Source organism: Drosophila santomea, unplaced genomic scaffold (assembly GCF_016746245.2).
Source record: "Drosophila santomea strain STO CAGO 1482 unplaced genomic scaffold, Prin_Dsan_1.1 Segkk104_quiver_pilon_scaf, whole genome shotgun sequence".
Taxonomy (NCBI): domain Eukaryota; kingdom Metazoa; phylum Arthropoda; class Insecta; order Diptera; family Drosophilidae; genus Drosophila; species Drosophila santomea.
The window spans coordinates 39,977-61,096 of record NW_025318935.1 but is presented as its reverse complement, the minus strand read 5'-3'; the positions used below and the strand labels follow the sequence as shown (position 1 = coordinate 61,096).

At 38.3% G+C, this 21,120-nt stretch overlaps 1 long non-coding RNA gene across 1 annotated transcript; it reads right to left on the bottom strand.

Moving 5' to 3' along the window:
• Nucleotides 1-1,896: 1,896 nt before the first annotated feature.
• LOC120457498 lies at nucleotides 1,897-20,909 on the bottom strand. Its single transcript, XR_005616981.2, has 3 exons — nucleotides 20,767-20,909; nucleotides 12,503-12,751; nucleotides 1,897-2,047 (listed from the first exon to the last, which is right to left on the bottom strand). It is a non-coding gene; the product is annotated as an uncharacterized LOC120457498 (long non-coding RNA).
• Nucleotides 20,910-21,120: the final 211 nt, after the last annotated feature.

The following is a 21,120-nucleotide window of genomic DNA, read 5'->3' as shown; positions in this document are numbered from 1 at the left end:
CGCTGGGCCAAAATATACGACCTAGACGTTCTGCGGAACCGGCTGAGGATGGACGGGAGTGTTACCTCAAGAAAACAAATTAATTGATTGGCGAGTCAGTGGAGGGTAAGGGCTACACAGCTAACACTGAAAAAAGGTTGTTGAACACATCCGCAAAGCTATCGAGGAACGCGAAGGCTGGTGAAAAGAGCGTGAGTCTGGCACGCGGTCCGGCAAAACGACGCAAAGCCGCAGGCGCGTCGCGCTAGCCCTGCAGTTGCAAGTTGGCCTAAGGGGCGCTCAGAGGCACGGAGATCCGCAAGGAGAACCACTCCTTTTCTTTAAGCATATTCGTAGTGAAGTTGATAGTAGCGACTTGGTTAGTCGGCTTAACTTTTCTGTTCTAAGTAGATTCACTAGAAACTACTTTCCCCTAATCTTAAATCATTGTCAATCTTTGAGTTGCATGACCCCTACAGACTTTATCCTTTTATCTCTAATCTGACGCTATTAAACAATTCAATTCTGTATTCTTTTCTATATCGCGTGTATACTCTCGCGCATCGAGCCGTACGGGTGGAACTCGGGCGCTTTTAAAAAGTATAATATAAATATTTATATAAGTTATGAACCCTCTCCAAGAACCTTCCCCCCTCCCCTATCGACTGCGCTCTCCCCATCGCGCCACTCGACGGTCAGGCACTTTTAAGTGCACTCCTCGAAACGCTGAGGGGGGCGAACCCCCGCCTTGCCCACTAACTCGACGACGTATTCGGCGGCAAAAATGCTTACTAATTAAAATTATAACGATGTTACTACGAACTCTTCTACTCCTCTCTACATCGGGGGAACTAATCTCAGGACCAGCCATCGATTCGCTAAATTATTTGGAATGCTGTTCATAGTTACTAGGTGAGCTATGCGGCTACGAGAGTCGTAGCTACACTGCGAGAAATAGTCTCGCTTAACTTATATATAAAATCAAAGGTGCGGCCTAGAAAAGCGAAGAATTCTGGAATCCTCGGGACCAGTGAATGAGAACGCGCTTTTGTTACTGCACAAATCGTATATACTTTTTTTCGGCGTCCAACGTAATATTGACATAATGATAACTAAGAAACCTTCCCTCAAAACCTCATATCGCGGATCGTGGGTTTCCTCATCGGCAGCACAAGTACCTGTTAATTGAAACAAGCCTCTCTTACAAGTACGAGTATATATTCATATTCGAAATTGCTCGTGTCGGTTAAGCTGAGTTGTTTATTTAGGTTACAGTTGCATGTACGGCTTTAGTAGGATAATGGTTAGGCTAACGACGAATGTGTTCTTGACTGTCGTGATTTCTAATGTTACCCCAATCCCATTGTTGAACTGTGAGGGTCCTGCAGATAATACTAGTCCCAGCCGGTAGAATTTGTCATTGCGTTATTTAAAAACTTCACGAACTTTATTGATTGAATCTTGAATTGACAAAATATTGAGTTTCATGTTGGCGGTTTGATATCGCGCACCAGGTCCAAAGAAGTGGCAATTAACTTAACATACACCAGGGTTCCAGAATATCAGCCGTTTTGAAGAGCTTCAAAAGATGACAGAGGTCGAAAATATGCTGAAATGTTTTTGTTACCTGCCTACAACCAGAAAGGCAGACAAATATATACTAGACGCGTTGTTAATATAAAGAGAACAACTTTTTATACCCGTACCTCGTAACGGGCTGTTTATCACCGTTTTTGTTGCCATTTCTCACAGTTCGTCGGTTAGTGAACAAGTTGTCTTTGCAACGCCTTTAGGATGCTGTCGAATAATATGCCATCAAAAAATGTATTTTCAATTTATTTTTAACTACTTCAACAACAGTTTGCGCATTATAGAAAAGTACAACGTTTTTTAGAATTAATTTTAGTTTTCAAAAATATTTATTTATTTTTTTTTTAATGGTATTCTATGTATTGTTTGAAACATGTTTTCATTTTATAACTTAAAGATAAAACAGCTTTTCCAAAAGTGCTCCAGCCACATCTCTTTGAATACTTTGTCCAATCAAATAAGCCAATTTGTGAGCGTACTAAAAAATATTTAAAATTATATTAATGACTCGTAGTAAATGGCAAAAAAACAAACTTCGGTGAATATATATGTTTATATATAGATAAGTTATTTGATATAATATTTCAATAAAGAAATGGTTCAAATTACGATCACTATGTTAGCCTTTCGTATTGAATGAAACTGTAGAAAGCAATCAGAACTAAGGCATCCAAATAAAGCATACAGAGACAGCTTAAGTTTATTTCAAGTTTGGCGTCAGTGTCAAGTAAGTAAAAACTACGTAATACAGAACAGACAGATGTTGCATGATAAAAGTTTTAAATTATAATTTTCAGATACAGTCCTCTTAGGCATAGATAAGAAAAAATCAACGCCGGAAAAAAATCATTTCCTTTTTTTGCCTATTCTAAATCCTAAAATCTTAGCCAATCAGTTGAAATTTTTCGTAACGTAGAAAACGTTTCTTATAATTATTAAATTCAGTGATGTAAACAAAGACAAATAAATAAATATTAAATTTGTATACCCTTTAAAAGAGTATTTAGACGTTTGCCACGCAATGAAGGAAACATTAGCGACTATATAAAATATTCTTGATCAGTATAAACGGCCGAATCTGTTTCACTCTAGTCTCCCAGCTTGAAAGGTTTCTAAAAGAGAAAATTTTCATCATAAGCGAAAGCTTAGTCCTCTAAACACGGTTGGTATTACCCCAAGGATCAACCGTACCAACAAACTAGGAATCTCAATGATAACCGTTTTTCCATCTTAGAAGAGGCGGAGAACAATCCAAAAGAGTTGAGCAGGAGACCCAAAAGAAACCAAAGCCCCTCCTATTATAAAGAAAAAGAGCGCAAACGCACTGGTCAACAAAATTGTTGCGCTGGTCGGGGACGATAATTTCCATGTTGTTTCGTTTATTAAAGGGAACATCCCCGAAACCAAAGTTCAAACGAAATCCAATGAACACTTCCGAGCTGTGTCTAAGTACCTGGAGGATCTCCTATGTTGAAGCACTACGAACAGACAGGTCCCAAGGCAGCCGCAAAGCTATTTGGAAACTATGCTGGTCACCATGCAACAAAGTAAAACAGAACTCATGTCGTATATGAGATTTACTATGCAAACTCTTCTTTAGAACCAGAACATGGTGATTCAGTTGCTTGTAGCGCAACAGTCCAAATAATGAATGGCTACACACATGTGGAATGCCAACGGCATTTCTCGGCAAAAATTTGAAATAACGAAATAACTGGTTGAAACCTACCTCACTGGGCTATATAACTTCCATATAAGAGGTTAGACCTTCTACGGCACAGATCATCGGGATGGTGAAGCCCACGCTGGAACCGGCATCTTAATCAGAGAACGCATCAAACACCAAAGTGCAGTCATGAAACGGTAACATTTGCATTGCCGCTGTCTACTGCCCACCTCCCAAAAACAACCCACAAAATCTAATAGACGCCATGCCCTACCGGATCTCTCATCTGACCACTCGCCTTTGATGATAACCCTTCTTCAAAGCCCAGAAATTACGGACCACCCTTATAGGCTGACGTCGCACAACAACAAATGAATGAATACAGAAAGTATGTGAGTTCCTACATAGAGCTTACTCGTCAACTAAATATAGAAGCGGACATCGACTGCTCTACCGCCGCTCTGAAAGAGGTACTCTTCACAGCAGCCAGAATTTCAAAACCAAAACGGAAAGATGTGGAAATTAAGATGCTTGCTAATTGAATAGCTGGTTCTGGAAAAAAAGCGTCTGGGCTCACCCAAAACTAAGCTCTCCGATCAATTTGGATTCAGTAAAAAAACAAATAGATCGATAGAGTTAACAGAATAACATCAAAGATTCGCACAGTCTTCGAGCTTAGAGAATATTGCAGCGCGATATCAAGCATTCGACCGCGTCTGTCTCGAAGGACTTATGCATAAAATTAAAACACACTTGCATGGGAGCACTCATAAACTCCTTGATTTTTACCTCTACAACAGAGCCTTCGCAGTGAGGTGCAATACAACACAAGGCAGCGCACTTGGGAGTGACCGACTAACAATACCCACCTCTGCTATACCTAAGACTGAAAGCCAGCAGCCTCCACTGGATCATAAACGCCCAATCGCCCTTGTATCTGGACTTCAAGGTCCTGCTCTACACCTCCACTCTTAAGCCAATCTGGACGTATGGCTCCCAGCTTTTGGGGAACATAAAAGACATACATCGCGCTCAATCCACGATCCCGCGAACCACGGTATATTCGAAACCAAAACATCCACATGGACCTCGGCATTCTCGTTGTAAAAGATTAAATAGACAAGCAAAAAACGTCCTAAAATGAAAAACTCTGCTCACTCACATCCCCTCGCAAGGGTTTTGATTCGGGTTTCGAACCGAATTCGCCTGCAACGTACCGACCTTCCAACCCAGCCATAATTCGTCAGGACCATTTCTACTCACTAGTTAGGTTATAGTAAAAAATTGCAAAATCTTATTGCTAGTCTCAAAAATAAGAAGATTCAATAAATAAAGGCAAAGTAGACAAACAAAAAATATAAAGAGGACCCTGGGCGGACTGATACCAGCAAAAGCATCCTTACATTTTAATTAGATTAACATTAAAATTTGAACATATACACGAGAAACGAAAACCAAAACATGCAACGAACGCTGGCACAATAGTTTACTAACGATTACAGCCTCATGTTCAAAATTTTCGCAAATTCTTGTTGCCCTAAAAGTCGTACAAATACATCTCTTACATTTAGAGTCTTAAAACTCCCCACAAATCGAAGTGTAAGAGAGCTGCCTAGCAATAGCGAAGAAGGCTGGAATGCAGAAGGAGTCAGGGGCAGCCAGGTCAAACGGTACCGGGCTGGACCTTGGACTTCCACTAGCTGAGTAACAGGTATCAGATACTCGGGGAACTCGACTACAGCGATCTCTCTTGTTTCGAACTGCATACGCACAGGTCTAAAAATATTAACGAGTTTCGGGCGACACTATTACTTACTAGCTGTTAAAAATATCGAACATGTTTTCAGGTGGCAACGCTGTTACGAACTTTATTCATAGCTGCCTGCAATATACCCATTTCTGATCTATTTTCAGAATACTCGATAAATACAAGTTTTTTTTAGAAAATCCATAAAAATTGGGATGAAAAATAAAAAAAAAAGTAAATAAAAACAAATCGATTGAAAAGCTTAGGCTTCTTTCGAGTCTTTCTCGCATTTATAGTTGCTGAGATCTCGGGGTATACTAGATTCATTTTAAAGTATGTAACAGTCAGAAGAAAGCGTTTCCGACGATGTATACATATATGGCCTTGTTCGTCCAACCGTCGTATATCCGTATGAACCAGGAATTATAACACGCTAACAATTGCCATATTTGATATTTTTTAATTTTTTTATTATGATAGAAATTTATCAATTTGCAAAATAAACTTTTTGCCATGCCCATTCTAACGTCACTTACACTTTTGGACACTTTTAACATTTTTTCATTTTGATATATATAAAATATATATATATTTTATTTCTATAGATTTGGCAAAAACTTTTTGCCACGCTCGTTTTAACGCCCACACGCCGCTCAAAACTGTCACGTCCAATCATCTGGGAAATTTTTGATATTCCCAATTTCTACCGATATTCCAGAAAATGTTGAAATTTCTTGTTCTGATAGTCGGGAAACTCGACTGTAGCATTCTCTCTTACATATATTGGTATCCAATCCTTGCAGAAGTTAGGCTTTGCTTCATTTATCGGGACATAATATAGATTTTGCACCGCAAAATCATCGTACAACATTAGTGGATCGTTTAGATAACGCGTTCGTAGATGGGCGAAGCGCAAACGGTACCGTTCTTTTTTGCCGTAGATATGCTTCATGTCCATTTTCTGTTATGTAAGTATCCCATCCCTATTAGGAAACAATTATTTTACACATCGTGTTGATTTCACGTGAGTCTAGCAATATTCTACTTATATTATTTTTCGCAAAAAAGCTGTTACTGTCCCATGGGCTATTAGAAGTTTTTTTACTTTTTCCAGAACTTCTTCTTCTTATTTTGGTTCGTTTCACTTCGATACGTTTATTGAGATTCTTCTTCTATATCCCTATCTGTTAAGATATTGAACACATTGTGACTTCCAAATTTAATTCGAGGATAAGCGTTATTATTTTCTATACAAATATTGTCCATCTGAGAATACTTCAGTTCGCTGCAATCCTTAATTATACCCGTTACTCGTAGAGTAAAAGAGAGTATTCTAGATTCGTTGAAAAGTATGAACAGGCAGAAGGAACCGTTTCCGACCATATAAAGTATATTTTCTTGATCAGGATCAATAGCCGAGTCAATCTGGCCATGTCCGTCTGTCCGTGCGTCTGTCCGTCCGTGTGAACGTCGAGATCTCAGGAACTACAAATGCTAGAAATTTGAGATTAAGCATATAGACTCCAGTGACACAGACGCATCGCAAGTTTGTCGATTCATGTTGTTAGTATTTTTTAGTCTTCTAAATTTCGATCGATTTGCCAAAAAACTTTTTGCCACGCCCACAAACCGTCAAAAACTGTCAGTGTTGAAGACTCTTTTTCGCACTTTAACTAGTTGCACTTAATATTAGTTGATATTAATGGATGCACCCTAGTTGAATAAATTGTACCTGTAATTTTGGACATTTTTATAGTGCAGTGAAGTATTTCTTAAAACCATTCCTGGTAACAGGCTTTATTATTTATGGTTATTTATTTATTATTTAATTGGATAAAAAAATGTTATATACTCATAGAAGAGTATATCACAATTAATATTGTGAGGACCCTTAAAACTCCCACAAATCGATTGGTGAGTCAGTGGTTGGTGGCCTGTGAGAAAAGCGAAACCGCAGCAGTTTCTTATTGAACTGAATAAAACTTAAGGAAACGTAATGTATATCCCATCTACCTGGCACAGAAATGTTTAGCCGGCTAACCTAGTCGGGACTATCTAAATAATCAGAAATTAAATTACAAATAATGACTGCTTCAAGCATTGTTCTACTTTGGTTGGGGACGAGATGTTAATTAACTTCTGGATTCAGGAGGTTAGGGTTGCTCCCAATTTAGGCGAATTAGGGAAAACAGTAAAAAGTTTTTTTATTGATGCAAGTGAACTTCCGGCTTTAATCTACCATGTGGATGTAGGGATCCATACAGGTCTGTTGGTCGGTTGGCAGCACTATTAGCTGGGCCCCCCTTGCGTTCATTGCTGTCGTTTGGCAGCGCTATCAGCTCTTTAGTCATCCGGGTCTCCCGCAACAATTGTATATATTATATTATGGTATTATGCTAATAATATTGTGGATTTCAATCATAGATTGAATTATTATCAGACCAGCATGAAATAAATAGGAACTTTAATCTTTTAATGTTTGTGTCCGTTTGTTGTAAGAACTGCACACGCTCGCTTTCATCAATCGACAGACGCGCAAGTCATAGGTACACATACAAAGCCACATACCACAAAGCTACAAAGACAGTAAAGATAATCAATTCATCTGCTCTCTATCCTACTCTCTGCTATGCAGGAGTATATGAAGGCAACATGACTGTTGCACATACATACATACTTTCCAACCTGGTTTATACGGGTACTTATCGATTTTTGCTAACAAATCTTCAGATTAATTTATTATCTTGAGACAGTTGAGGTGGGGTATTATAATGTTATATTTCGTAAATGCTTGCTTGGGTCGCCGAGACTGGTGGCTAATGCGAACGGGCCCGGTTACACGCAGACGGCACCGTCGCCGCTAACACTGCAGGCGGCACAATTGTAGTTAGCACAAAATTATTGATTGTTTTATTGCTCCTTGCTTAGCCATATCTATCCCTGTCGCACTCATAATGCTCACCCTCCGCCGCCAGTGTCCAGCTTGCTCTTCCTTATCCTAGTGACCACGGGAAAAACCAGCTTCGCGCTGTTGGGGTTTGATTCCTTTCGATTATTGAACTTTTCCGCCACTTGTTCCGTCCGCGTGTTTGACCAAGAACGTTTTTTTTTTAAATTCCCCAATGTTCGGTTTCGTTGTGGTGACTAAGGTTTTTTTCCCCTATCGAGCTTTGCGTATTAGCTTCGGCGGGAAACTAAGCTATTCTCCTAACTTATTTGATAGTTTGGACGGCCTCTTAGAGATAACTTAAATCTATTACTTTGCTTGCCTAAATTACTATGTACTTAAGGCTACTGCGATACTTTGCTTAACAAAATAGTTACAGGAAAATATTTACCATGCAAGATAATAATATACAAAGGGTGATGATAAAGAAAAAATGTTATTCTTCACAAAAGTTATATGACAAATAATTATAATTCATTGTGGATTTTTGCTCTTAAAAGAGGTCAAGCCAAAAAATATGTGCAACAATACCATCTTGGTCAATAATGGAGTGCCCGAATATACTAACAGATTCGCTTTGCTGGCAGACATTACTGAGGACATGCTACTGTAACCCGTCGATAATGAACCGAAGAAAACAAAGACTCCACCACTTTACATCCGCAAAAAGAGCACAAGCGGTCTGGTAAATACTGTGGTTGGCCTTATAGGAAAGGATTACTTTCATATAATTCCCCTCGTAACAGGTACTGTTAATGAAATCTAGCTTTAAAAGAAAACGGAGGAAAACTACAGAAAGGTCAAAAACTACCTTACTGAAAACCAAATATGCTTCTACACCTACCAGCTTAAAATCAGCAAAGGCCTTCAAGTAGTATTAATAGGCATTGAGTCTGATGTAACACCCGGAGATAACTGAGGCGCTAAAGAAAAAAGGGATTGTGCGCCAAAAGTGTGTTCAATATCAAACAAAGAAACAGGAAGCCGCAACCACTCTTTAAGATACAGCTTGAAACAGAAAACGAGCATTTTAGAAAAAACGAGGTTCACCCAATTTATAAACTTCAGCTCCTTCTGCACCGTAAGATTACAGTAGAAAAGCCGCATAAACGTAAAGCTCCTGTACAATGTATTAACTGCCAAGAATACGAGATCGTAGTGCTCACTTCGCAGAGATCTCCACGACTCCAAACACTGCCAAGCTAACAAACAAAATGCAAAATTCTCAACCACCACATGAAGTGCACACAACAAAACTATAGGCCATCTGAGCAACACGAAACAAAAACTGAAGCTAGGATTCAAGCCTTACAACAGAGCATGATGGAATTTATGACGTACCCTCATTCAAGACATGATGGGTAAATAAAAACCTTTAAAATACAAATACTTGTATCCCAAAAATCTAAATAAATAATGCTTACCTTACGCATAGCTATGTGGAACACCAAGCTCCATTTCTACATGAGAAGCACTCGCTCTTACGGCAGCAGCTTGTACTGCAACACCTAAAATCACGAACGTTACACGTAACCCGAGAATAATACTAACGTACAAATCGAGCAACTCGTTCACGAAAAACGACGCTTACGTAGAAAATGACAATCGTTCAGATATCCATCTGCAAAACAAGAAGAGGAAAACGTTCGGCGCCGAGCAACTTTCTCCAACAGGCACAAAACACAAGTCACTGTGGAGAGCCCATTTCACTCTTCGTTCCTCAGGCGGCTGCGCCCGTAGCGACGCAGACAGAGCCATCACATTTGCTGCTCACCTTCAAAATGTATTTACCCCAAACGAGGCTTCTAGCACTTTTGCGAAACTTTTCACTTTTTCACCCGTTAACTCCCACCAGCAACACACCTCAATTGTATTCTGTCCAAAAGAAATAACCAAAATTATTAAAGACAATCTCAGTCTGAAAAAATCTCCTGGCTCCGGAAATGATCATCGAGCTTCCATAATCTGCAGTTCAATACATAACCCAGCACTTCAACGCAATCACCAAACTTTTGCAGTGCGGTGTAACACTGCCATTTCCGCTGCCATAAAATCGAGGCTGGAGTCCCCCAAGGCAGCGTCCTTGGTCCCACTTTATACCTCATTTAAAGCCGACATTACTACAAATAGTCGCCTTACCTTATCCACGTTTGCCGACGGCACAGCTATCCTAAGGTCCCCGATCCAAGCTACAGCACAGCTGACATTGCACCTCATATACATTGAAAAGTGGCTCTCTGACTTGCGAATTACAGTAAACGAGCAAAAATGCAAGCACGTGACGTTTACACTTACAGCTGCGGGTAAAATAATAGCACCACAATAACGTATTTTGTTCTCGATCAAATAAATTACGGTTGAGGTACCGATAGGACCAAATACTGATTTTTTGCATAATGCTATTTATTTTTCCCATCCAAAAATGATTTTTGAAACATACTCTAAAAAAAATTATTCAAATGGGATGAGGAAAGCATTGCACTTCAGATAAACGACATGATTAAAAAAATGATTATGACATGATTAAAAAAATTAATTTCTGAAGGAAAATCACACAGAAATATTGGTCAAATCTTTCAATGCTCAAACAAAATGATAGGAAATGCAATAACCTACAACGAGAATCCCGAAAAACGTGGGAGAAAACAAATATTGGGCACCCATCTCTTTAAAATGCTAGTGCCCGAGAGCTGCTACCGACCTGAAAAAGGATCTCAACAGTGCAAACAGTTCACACATGTCTAAGGTGTAAAAGGCTGTAGTCCAAGGAAAGTCCCTCTTTTAAAAAGGAGACATATAGCCAAGCGCATTTAGTTCGTCAAGGAAAATTTAAATTGGCCATGCGAAGAATGGACGAACTTTTTATGGTCAGATGAGAGCAAGGCGGTTTTTTTTGGTGGCAATGGATCTTAATCGTATGTAAGGCGACCTAAGAACACCGAGTATAAGCCAAATTACACAGTAGAAGCAATTAAACACGGAGGATCCAGTGTAATGGTATGGGCTTGTTTCTCGTATTATGTAGTTGGGGCTATACCATAATATACCATGGTTAAAAACCATCATGGATCAACGTGTGTTTGTAGATATTTTGGTGACGATGATGCTACCCTTTGCCGAATACAACTTACAAGACTATGATCCCAAGTAGACCAGCAGGAAAGCCAAGGATTAGTTCCAAAATAAATCTGTTCCTGGTTTGGATTGGCCTGCACAGTCCCCAGGCCGTAATCCAATCAAAAATTCTTGGTATGATATATGAGAAGATATGAGAAAAGCAGTTGCAGCTTCAAAGCCATCTAACAACGAATGACTTTGGGTATAATTAACGAGTCCTGAAGTAAAATATCCCTAAAACGGTGCCAGGACTTGGTGGACTCCATGCCAAGACGATGCGCAGCTGTCATCGCCAACAAAGGTTTTTTTTTGTTTTGCCAATTAATTTTAAAATATCCGTTAGATCTGTTACTAATTTTGTTATTTCGATTGAAAATCATTGTAGTATTTAAGTTTAGTGAGTAAAATGATGAAAGTGTCAGAAAATACAGAAACGCTGGAACAAAGACGAAATGTGCTTATGGTGCTAATACTGTTATCGCAACTGTAACAGACAAGACTGCCCACCACTTTTGCTGAACAACATACCACACCCAGGAGCAGATGAGGTAATGTACCTGGGAGTACATCTCGAGAGAAGACACACTTGGCGCAAGCACATTGAAGCCAAAAATATCAACTTAAAGCCTAAAGGCCTACCATCCCAGCGAAGAAATGTATAGGGGGGTCTGTCTTATAATCGAAGAACAGTTGGAAAAATTAAATATATGTTCAAAAATTTGATATTGTTACGATTTTAAAACTTATTGTTAGTTCTAATACAAGAAGATTCAATAGTAAGGTAATAAAAAAAATAATAGAAACACGATTGCCTAAATACAAAGAAATAAATCTTTTTAAAATTTACGGACAATGTATCTAAAAAAATTGAAATGAAAACTCTCAGCGTGAACGTCAAATATGTAATATACGGGAATCCTAAATATGAGTCCGTGGTAAGTGCTTTTCAGAATGAACATCAAACCATCGGCCCATGTCAACACGTTACTGACTGTGGTTACAGCGATTACGTAAGTAGCAATATTGACTCGGCTATTTATACTGATCAATAATATATAGCTTGAATACGCATTCATTTCCCAATTGTTTTTATGGCGTTTATTTACATATATTTAAATATTAAACATTTTTTAACTTATCTGTTCTTCATTTAAAATATATTTTTAATTTAACCATTTTAAACGGTCTTTGTGATTCAATCTTAGAAAATTTTTTTAATTTCTTTACACAACTTATAACATATAATAGTCGCAGCAATTCCTTTTCTCTAATCTCACTTATATGAATATGTGTATAAGCTGTGAAATGACCTAACGACACTGTACTCGATATGATAATATTGTTGCAAACGCATTACACAAAAGGCTATGCAAATCTAGACACCGTATAAAAGTCGTTAGTAGTATCGTAAGTTATCTTTGTGGATTTATAGATAATCAGGTGGTGTATTACTTACCATACAACAAGCTGGAATTCGTAATGTACCAGCCCAATTGTAATATAAGAAACAAAGTTTATAACTTAACTTTTGAATTATATCCGGTCCATAATTGCAGTCATCTCGTAAAACAACATAATGAGTTGGGGTTACAGTACCCTGTCGTACAAATTGTGAAACCAAAAAAAAATCGTACATTTTTGATTTTGTTATATGTTGGTCAATGACAGTTCCTGGTAATGGGTTTTCAAGTTGAATGCCACTCCCCTAAAAATACAAAACAAACAAAATTATTACGCTTCTAATTAAAGACAGAGATGGTAGTTTGCATTTATAAATCAATGGACTGGTTTGCATTTCAAAGTTTTCACCAATTCTTATAAATATCAAGACTTTATCAGCTGTATCCGGTTTCCGAGTGAATCGATCGGAACACTTTTAATTTTTCGCAACAGTAGTAGTAGGTAGTAATTGTATATAAGTATAGTAGTATAAGCCCTATTGCAATATTAGAATGTAAGAACTAATTATAAGAGTCGCGAAGTGGTCGGACCTACCCAAGTGATCATTTCAAAAGAAAACAAGAGAGAACGCTATAGTCGAATTCCTCGACTATCTGATACCCGTTACTCAGCTAGTAGAAGTGCGAAGGAGAGTCTTCAACACTGACAGTTTTTGGCGGTTTGTGGGCGTTAGAGTGGGCGTGGCAAAAAGTTTTTCGGCAAATTGATTGAAATTTACAAGTCTAATACAAAAATGAAAAAATATCAAAACATTTTTCAAAAGTGTGGGCGTGGCAGTTTTGGGCGGTTTGTGGGCGTTAGAGTGGGCGTGGCAACATGAATCGACAAACTTGCGCTGCTTCTATGTCTCTGGAGTCTGTATGCTTAATCTAATCTTTCTAGCTTTTGTAGTTCCTGAGATCTCAGCGTTCATACGGACGGACAGACGGACGGACAGACGGACGGACAGACGGACGGACAGACGGACGGACAGACGGACAAACGGACGGACAGACGGACATGGCCAAATCGACTCGGCTATTGATCCTGATCAAGAATATATATACTTTATATGGTCGGAAGCGCTTCCTTCTGCCTGTTACATACTTTTCAACGAATCTAGTATACCCTTTTACTTACTATACGAGTAACGGGTATAAATAGGCATTTATGAATTGTAATCGTGGCAATTATATACATTATACATTAAAAGAACTAAAAGCTATGAAAAAAATAAAGCAATGAAAAAATCCACGCCACAGAACAAACCGGTAAAATAGACAGGGATGAAAACAACGGCAACGGCGAAGAACAAAGTAGCGAAAACGAGATAGCAAAAAGCAGCGACAACGACGGCGACACGATGACGGCGACGTTTGCACATACATACAAAGGAATGCAAGAAACAGAAGGTTCGCGAAAAGTAACGGGATCTTGTGAAATGAATGTGAACAACGAAAATGAGATCGAACAATGTTCCGAGAGGCAGATGGTGAGCGCCAGCAACAATGAGTCCAACAAATGTTTCGCGATCCCGATGGCTAGCAACAATGATCCTGAGATGCAAATGGCGGCAACAAGGAGCCGGAACAATGTTTTGGAAACCAAATGATGCGCAACAATGTAACTATGCAATGCAGCGATATTCAAAGACTGGAAAATGAGTTGAAAATATTGAAGCTGCAAAATGAGATCGACCAGTTAAAAAATAAACAATAACGAAGTAACGACACAGACTCAAGCATTTCTTTCGAAATTTTAAAGGAGATCGTTAAGGTATATGATGGCGAAAACAATTTCAATGTTTGGCTATCTCAACTTTTGAATGTCCAGAAAAATTTCAAGGTAGGCGACGATATGATGCGTGCACTGATTCACTACAAAGTTAAGGGCGATGCTGAAATATGGCTGTATTCAAGCACAAGCGCTACCATGGACACAGCGGATAAAATGTTAAGCCACCTGGAGAAAATGTTGGTAATGTCCAACAAAGTTGAGTATGCGGCAAAAGCTACAGAACTGCGTCTGAATCAAAGGTGAGGAGTTCTCCAAGTACTACAACGAGAAGTGGCAGCTGGCGGATAATTTAGCACTGGCAGATTAATTTTTTGAATATGTCATTGACGGCATACACGATGTCAATCTACGCAATCTGGCTAAGTCGCGTTAGTTGGGCTACGTTCCTAAGCCCAAGTTACCAGAAGACCGTAGAGCATGAGATTGTCAGAAGCCACGAGGTAATGCAGAGTGCTGCAATTGCCACAGTCGTGGCCACCTGACCAAAGAGTGCCGCAAGCCTAAGAGAAAAGATGGGGCTTGTTACGCATGTGGCTTGCAAGAACATGTGGCTAAGGAGTTCAACCAATACAAGAAGTCGAAGGGCGGGGACAATGATTATGTAAGTTATATTAAATTAACATTTTGTACAAAGAATAATATGCTGAACCCCATTTTCATAGAATGTCTCATAGATTCTGGCAGCCCTATAAGTATTATTGAAAAACGTTTTATACCAAGTCAAATAAAAATGGAAAAGACTACCTCGTTAAGTTACGTTGGATTAAATTTTAGTAAATTACAAATACATGGAAGCGTAAAATGTTCAGTTAAATTCTCAAATAAAGATACTCCTATGTTACTATATGTCGTGGATGATGAAACCATAGGATATGCTATGTTATTGGGAAGGAATTTTTGAGCAAGAGTAAAGGCCAAAATTGTAATTGAAAATGAACATGAAAAAATATCTAAAATAAAAAAAGATTCGATAGTTGAAGAAAATCAAAATAAAAATAAAGAATTTAAAAGTCATTATAAGACAAACGCAGACGAACAAAATAATTTTGAAAAACAACTATTATTAATTGATTACAATGATAATGAAAAGATATATGAGATAGGTTCACAATTAAATTTTAAACAAAGATGCGAATTTATAAATGTTATTGAAGAATATTATATTAAACCAAAAAGACCGAGTGAACCGAATATAAAATGTGAAATGAAGCTAAGGTTAGAAGAAAACAAGCCGTTTAGTTTTTCGCCAAGGCGCCTGGCATATGTAGAGAAAGTAAAATTACAAGGAATCCTTGATGATTATTTAAAAGATGGTATTATACGACAAAGTGAGTCTGAGTATTGTTCGACAATTGTACTGATAAAAAAAAAATGGGTGGCATTCGGATGTGCATAGATTATTGGAAACTAAATAAGATCACGGCGAAAGTTAGATACCCGATGCCATTAATTGATGTTTTATGTGTTCTCGAAGTTAGACCTGAAAAATGGATTCTTCCATGTTTATATGGACGAAGAATCGATAAAGTATACATCATTTACCACCCCACTAGGATAGTATGAGTTCACAAGAATGCCTTTTGGGCTGACAAATACTCCGTCTGTTTTTCAAAGGTTCATCAACAAAGTATTTGACGACATGATTAGGAAAATGAAAGTGATAGTTTATCTCGATGACATAATGATATAGAAGATCACCAAGCTATATTAAAAGAAGTATTTCAGCGATTAGTTAAAAACAAATAAGAGCTGCGAATCGAAAAATGTATGTTTTTCCAAAGTGAGGTGAAATATTTAGGATATATAATATCAGAAAAGGGTATTGAAGCAGATGACGACGGTGTGAAAGCGATTGAAAATTTTCCCGTGCCTCAAAAAGTTCATGATGTTCAAAGTTTTTTGGGAATGTGTTCGTATTTCTGAAGATTTATACAGCATTTTTGGCAGAAGTTTGGCCCAACGCAATTAGAAGCATTTGATGAATTAAAAAGCAAGCTGTTAAAAACGCCTATTTCGGCATTGTACAGTCCTGAGGATGATACAGAATTGCACTGCGATGCAAGTTCGATAGGTTTCGGATCAATCCTTTTGCAAAGGAAAGCAGATGGTAAGCTACATCCACTTTTTTACTTCTCAAAAAGGACAACGGATACAGAATAAAGGTATCATAGTTATACCCGTTACACGTAGAGTAAAAGGGTATACTAGATTCGTTGAAAAGTATGTAACAGGCAGAAGGAAGCGTTTCCGACCATATAAAGTATATATATTCTTGATCAGGATCAATAGCCGAGTCGATTTGGCCATGTCCGTCTGTCCGTCCGTCTGTCCGTCTGTCCGTCCGTCTGTCCGTCTGTCCGTCCGTCTGTCCGTCTGTCCGTCTGTCTGTCCGTATGAACGTCGAGATCACAGGAACTGCAAAAGCTAGAAAGTTGAGATTAAGCATACAGACTCCAGGGACATAGACGCAGCGCAAGTTTGTCGATTCATGTTGCCACGCCCACTCTAACGCCCACAAACCGCCCAAAACTGCCACGCCCACACTTTTGAAAAATGTTTTGATATTTTTTCATTTTTGTATTAGTCTTATAAATTTCAATCAATTTGCCGAAAAACTTTTTGCCACGCCCACTCTAACGCCCACAAACCGCCCAAAGCTGCCACGCCCACACTTTTGAAAAATGTTTTGATATTTTTTCATTTTTGTCTTGGTGTTGTAAATTTCTATCGATTTGCCAAAAAACTTTTTGCCACGCCCACTCTAACGCCCACAAGCCGCCAAAAACTGTCAGTGTTGAAGACCTCCTTCGCACTTTCACTAGCTGAGTAACGGGTATCAGATAGTCGGGGAACTCGACTATAGCGTTCTCGCTTGTTAATAATTCAAGTTATGGCAGTCCGAAGGACTACCTTAACGAGAACTGCATTTCCAAATAAAAGAAGATGAATTGATTTTAATATTTATTCAAGGTTTAGGTTGATAGAATGATCAAGAATTCTTCGTGGTCGGATCGCAGCCAGAATTGGACTACATTCCCGCGACGAATCCACCGGCTTATCTACCCGGCTTGAGTAGCTGCCCTTTAGCCGCAGCGGACGTTGCGACAACAGCGTCGGCCAATGCTTAGCCAGCGCAGTATTGGTGTCAGCGGTGTCAGCGTTTTGGTCGCAACGGATATTGCGACACTTGCGCTAGTCGATATTTGACCAGCGCAGCGTTGTTGTTGGCCGAACGAGTTATTGAGGGGGACGGGGAGGAGGCTCGTTGTGGCCTGTGTTAACTTTCATAATCATATTCCTCTAAATACGATTTCCACCTTTTAATTCTGGCATTTCCATTCCAACTACTAAGTGAAAAAGATAAAGTTTGGTGGTGCGTAAAATGTTTACTTTTGCTTTACCGTAAAGGTAATTTCTAAAAGACTTAAGAGCCGAATTTATGGCTACAGATATATTACTGGTCTATCATTTTGAGCCAGAACGGCTCCAATAGCAAAGTTGGACGCATCTGTTGTTAATTAAAATCAATTAAAATACTATCCCAAAGTTGGAATAGTTTAGAATTACCTCGCCTCAGTGCGTTTTTTATCTTGTGGAAAGCTTCCATAGCTTGATCGTCTAGTTTTATCATTTTTTTTTCATTCGTTTTTGGGCACTCCTCCGTCTTCCTCTCTTAAGGGGGCACTCTACGGATAACTTTCAAAAAATCGTTTCTGTTTTTATTCTTTAATTCGATAACTATAATACTTAGAAATAGTATTCCAATGTTTGAAAATACTACTATTATTGGACTTATCTTGCCAGGACACAGTTCAGGCTTGATCCAAAAACTTTAAAACGTGGTTTCTCCAAACCGCTTTTTTCAGTCGGCAATAACGATTGCGAACGAACCGCTACACGTATAAAGCTCAACTCGTTTTTTAAGCTTAAAGTCACCGCTAGTGATTGAAACTCTAACTTCTGTAAAAACTAATTGTTTAAACAATTTTTCAGTCGATAATAACAAGAAATTGTTACTAAATTTCAAATTGTCTTAACATTTGTGAGTTTTAATCACTAAACAGAAACTTTATCTATAAAAAACAAAGTTTTGTGTTTTAGATGGTTGGTCTGGACTGCAGCGTTATTACCGCAAAAGAAAATTTAACAAAATGCATATGATATGAAATGTATATGATATGATCAGTATCAATAGCCGAGTCGATCTGGCCATGTCCGTCTGCCCATCCGTATGAATGTCGAGATATTAGGAACCCTAAAAGCTAGAAAGATTTCGCATGCAGACTCCAGTGATATATACGCAGCGCAATTCATGTTGCCACGCCCACTATAACGTCCACAAACCGACAAAAACGGCCACGCCCACACTTTTGAAATGTTTTAATATTATTTCACATTTTTGTTACTTTTATACATTTTTTCTCGATTTTGCACAAACCACCAAAAACTGTCAGTGTGTAAATTACTTCTTTGTACTTCCACTAGCTGACCAACGGGTATCAGGTAGTCGGGGAACTCGACTATAGCGTTTTCTCTTGTTTTTAAGACTAATCGGCTTAAATCAATTCTACCCTAACGAAAGCTTCAATTTGGAAGAGACAGCGGCAGCGAGGTCGGCAGCGCAGCTGAAGTTAGTGGTGTAATCGCTTGCCGTTCAGATTCTTACCAATTCGCCTTGCTGAAGGAATGGTGCAGCCGCTAGGTTAGCAAACGCCGTTGTCGGGCCGCTGACCAATGGGTGCATTCGCAACTTTGTTGCGAATTTGGTTTTATATTGCAAGTTTTGCGAAGTTAACTAGCAAATTAACTTAAGGTTACATATTCTTTCGCTTTTTCCCTTTTTCGCAGTCACGATGAGAAATGAGATATTCTGGAGAAACAGCAAAAAATTTTAGTGATATCATTCTGTAATTTTTCTTTCGTATTCGAATTTATTAATATAGTTCGAATTTCAGTAGTAGTTTTAGACTTAACTACTTGATAACGATTGACCTTCCGACACACCAACTTCTTTTACTACTTCACAACTTGACTCTATCTACACAATCCCAATCTTGTACTCTTCGTACGCCTTGCACTCGGTAGTTTTTCTTGACGCTAGTCTCTACACTTTTAGAAAAGAGTACCTTAACTTTAGTGGAATGTATCGACTCATTACATTGTACATTTTAGAAAATTCTGTCCTAGTTTAAAGTCCACCTATCCAAAAACAAAGACATATTTTTCTGAATTTCATAAAAAAAGGTCCCTAGAATTAAAAAAGGCCCTCCTCATATTTAGGACAAATCACCATTAAATTAAGAACTTTTTTCTTAACTCCAGAAAATTCACCTTAAAAGAAGGCAGAATTATTTTTCCTTCTTTAGGGTTAATTTTTTAAAAATTGAGGGCAAGTGGGAAATGGCTCCTTTTTAGGTCGTTTTTTTGAATGTACAGGCAAAGTGTGATTTTTAGGGCGGTTTCGGGTAAGCATTTTTAGAGTGTACGGGCAACGTTTTTGGTCGAGTGTGTTTTTATACCCGTTACTCGTAAAGTAAAAGTGATCTCAGGAACTGCAAAAGCTAGAAAGTTGAGACTAAGCATACAAACTCCAGAGACATAGACGCAGCGCAAGTTTATTGATTTATGTTGCCACGCCCACTCTAACGCCCACAAACCGACAAAAACTGCCACGCCCACACATTTAAAAAATGTTTTTATATTTTTTCATTTTTGTATTAGTCTTGTAAATTTCTATCGGTTTGCAAAAACACTTTTTGCCACGCCCACTCTCACGCCCACAAACAGTCCAATGCTGCAACGCCCACACTTTTAAAAAATGTTTTGATATTTTTTAATTTTTGTATTAGTCTTGTAAATTTCTATCGATTTGCCAAAAAACTTTCTGCCACGTCCACTCTAACGCCTACAAACCGCCAAAAACTGTCAGTGTTTAAGACTCTCCTTCTCCCTTCCACTAGCTGAGTAACGGGTATCAGATAGTCGGGGAACTCGACTATAGCGTTCTCTCTTGTTTATATATATATATTGCCCGTTCAATGATATTTTGAACCAAAAGTTATACTTAATTATTATATCGCTTTTTGGAAAATTCGCTCAGTTCCTTTGTTTTTCCCATCTACTAAGCATCTAAAGTTTACACAAATTTTTTTAAAAATCGGTCTCCTAAACTGGTTTTCTCTTAATGCAAGCCCGAGTTATCGACAATAACATAGACAGACGTGACGGTACGTGACTAAATTGATTCCATAAGTGACCTTGAGCTAGTAGATATAAACATTCTTTGGTAACGCTTTGCTCTACAGCTTATTTAATTATTTAATTTTTAACCAATCGAGATTGCCCTCTTACTCTATACATTTGTTGCATTAATTGGAAAATAACAAAACCACCTGTCTAGTTTGCGTTCCAAAGGGGTATAGAGGGTCGGATGCGTAACTCTTAATAATTTAAAGTTAATGAGAGAATTACTGTTTAACTTACCGAAAATATGCGAGTGCTGATCCGTTTTTGGACTACAACAAATGAAATTTTGATGCCATTTCCACACACCATTTCAAATTGTGGAATTTCGTAATTCAGACAAGTATTAAGCTCTCCATCTCCAATTCCATCTCTGAAATATTATATTAAAATAAAATGAAGAACAAATAAGTTTTAAAAATAAATTTTAATTTGTTTAAAATATTTACATGAATTTTTTATGGATTGAATTCAGCTTTTAGAATAAAAACCAGAGAGAACGTTATAGTCGAATTCACCAACTATCTAATACCCGTTACTCAGTGAAAGTGCGAAGAGAAATTTCAACACTGACCTTTTTGGCGGTTTGTGGGC